A 3,256-nucleotide genomic window follows, 5' to 3' on the forward strand; every position below is an offset into this window, starting at 1 on the left:
TCATGATCCACATACTACAATCTTCCACAGGCTTACAACTCGCTAACGATCCTGAAACTTTCTTGTTTGGGCTAACCATGTAGGGACGGAGCATTTGGTGTGTCATTCAATTTTATTAAATCAATAATATAATAATAATAATAATAATAATATATGCCATTTAGCAGACTAAATCAACTCGGATTAGACCCGAGAATCATTCACATTCACTCATAAACCAGGTCTCCATCCAACCTTTTTATGCGAGTAAAGTACATGTTGGATAAAAAATGTCATGACAGGCCTGATGGAAACGGAAATGTTTCTGTAAACGTTCCAAATGTCGACAAACCAAAATACGCTAGACAAGGTTGGATCTTTTTGTGGATGTAAAATTAATTATGCGAGAAATGTTGGTGAAAACGTTTTTATGCTCAAATATTGATATAATAACCATCATATCGAAAGTAAACTTGGGAGTCACACGATTACATGTTGTGTGGTCCTCCCACAACGACTCATCGGGAAAGCATGTAGTTTATTAGGCTACACATTAAATAAATTATGATGAACTTCACAGGGTGGTGAAAGTGCAAGGTGATGTGCTTGATGCTCCTTTCCAATAAATATAGAGGCTCTTATTCTGGTGACGTGATCAGATGCTTGGCTGCCATTTGACAAATAAAAATGTCATCATGTAGGCTATATGTGAGCTCTAGCCAACAGCGTGCATAAAGTGGACACACTCACTATATAACGCAACATTTTTTGTGAGAAAACCATCAGTAGAGTTGAAAATGTAATGGAAACCCATTTAACTTGTATTTTTATTCGGTACGTGGGAATTTAACCGCAAAAGGTATTATGTGTACTACGTCATCACGCACAGCCTTTTATCGGCAACAAGTCAATTCTCTGGTGGGAAAATGCGCATATTGTTTTTGTGGATTTTTTAATATTCGCATGAAAATCTGCCACCAATTGGATGGAAACCTAGCTAATGAGAGATATTTCACTGCTTGCTGTGAGAGCCCAGTGCTAATTACAATCCTCTTTATTTGAGGACATTCAGATGCCCCTGTGTTGTACTTTAATAAACATTGTAAATGTTTCTATAACTCTTGTTTCTGTCTTGGTGTAGCCTATGGTATTCTTTCAGTCATTGAGTGGTTGTGTTAAACAGTGCCTTCGGAAAGTATTCAGACCCCTTGACTTTTTCCACATTTTGTTACGTTACAGCCTTATTCTAAAATTGATTAAATAAATAAAAATTCTCAGCAATCTACACACAATACCCCATAATAATGAAACGTAAACAGGTTTTTAGAAGTGTTTGCAAATTTATTAAAAATTAAAAACAGAAATACCTTATTTACATAAGTATTCAGACACACGCCTGTCTATATAAAGGTCCCACAGTTGACAGTGCATGTCAGAGCAAAAACCAAGCCATCAGGTCAAAGGAATTGTCCGTAGAGCTCCGAGACAGGATTGTGTCGAGGCACAGATCTGGGGAAGGTTACCAAAAAAATTCTGCAGCATTGAAGGTCCCGATGGTCACTCTGACTGAGCTCTAGAGTTCCTCTGTGGAGATGGGAGAACCTTCCAGAAGGACAACCATCACTGCAGCACTCCACCAATCAGGCCTTTATGGTAGAGTGGCCAAACGGAAGCCACTCCTCAGTAAAAGGCACATGACCGCCCGCTTGGAGTTTGCTAAAAGGCACCTAAAGACTCTCAGACAATGAGAAACAAGATTCTCTGGTCTGATGAAACCAAGATTGAATGCTTTGGCCTGAATGCCAAGCGTCACGTCTGGAGGAAACCTGGCACCATCCCTACGGTGAAGCATGGTGGTGGCAGCATCATGCTGTGGGATGTTTTTCAGCGGCAGGGACAGGGAGACTAGTCCGGATCGAGGCAAAGATGAATGGCACAAATTACAGAGAGATCCTTGAAGAAAACCTGCTCCAGAGCGCTCAGGACCTCAGACTGGAGCGAAGGTTCACCTTCCAACAGGACAACGACCCTAAACACACAGCCAAGACAACGCAGGAGTGGCTTTGAGACAGGTCCTTGAGTGGCCCAGCCAGAGCCTGGACTTGAACCCGATCGAACATCTCTTGAGAGACCTGAAAATAGCTGTGCAGCAACGCTCCTCATCCAACATGACAGAGCTTGAGGGGATCTGCAGAGAAGAATGGGAGAAACTCCCCAAATACAGGTGTGCCAAGCTTGAAGCGTCATGCCCAAGAAGACTCGATGCTGTAATCACTGCCAAAGGTGCTTCAACAAAGTACTGAGTAAAGGGTCTGAATACTTGTGTAAATGTGATATTTCCTGGGATTTTTTGCTGTTTTTTACCTGTTTTTGCTTTGTCATTATGGGGTAATGTGTGTAGATTGATGAGGGAAAATAAATACTTTATCAATTTTAGAATAAGGCTGTAACATAACAAAATGTGGAAAAAGTCAAGGGGTCTGAATACTTTCCGAAGGCACTGTATGTGTAGATGCATTTAACCCCAATGTCTTATTTCCTGGCAAAGCCCACCCATTTACTGTATCATGTGGTTAGGACCACGTAGTAACTTCCTGCATGTTAGAAATTCATGTTTTGTTTTTTTTATCACAGGAAAGGGCTTATTGACGTCACTACTATTTATAGTTACTTAAGGAAAAAGCAAGTAGAAAACCATGATGGGTTACTTAAGAAAAGGCACAGTTGGTGGATTACTTCTTAAAGATTCCCTCCAGAGGGGAAAGTTGATATGGTTGTTGTGATCAATATGAGTCACTTCATTGTTACTGTCTTTCTTCCAGCCATAACATGTACGGTACAAGTGTTAGCTTACACCCACACCTATCAGGTCATATGTAGATTTAGATGCTGATATGTCATGACCTTATTCTCTTGATGGGATGAGGGTTAACCACATTGGCAACTTTGAAAAATATTGTTCACCAGAATATTTTTCTGCAAACTACTCTAAAGGCATGGTCTACACTGAGTATACAAAACATTAAAAACACTCTTTCCATGACATAGACTGACCAGGTGACAGCTATGATCCCTTATTGATCTCACTTGTTAAATCCACTTAAAATCAGTGTAGATGAAGGGGAGGAGACAGGTTAAAGAAGGATTTTTAAGTCTTGAGATAATTGAGACATGAATTGTGTATGTGCGCCTTTCATAGGGTGAATGGGAAAGACAAAATATTTAAGTGCCTTTGAAAAGGGTATGGTAGTAGGTGCCAGGCGATTTGTGTCATGAA

Source organism: Coregonus lavaretus (assembly GCF_964263955.1).
Source record: "Coregonus lavaretus genome assembly, chromosome: 4".
In the NCBI taxonomy this organism is placed as follows: Eukaryota; Metazoa; Chordata; class Actinopteri; order Salmoniformes; family Salmonidae; genus Coregonus; species Coregonus lavaretus.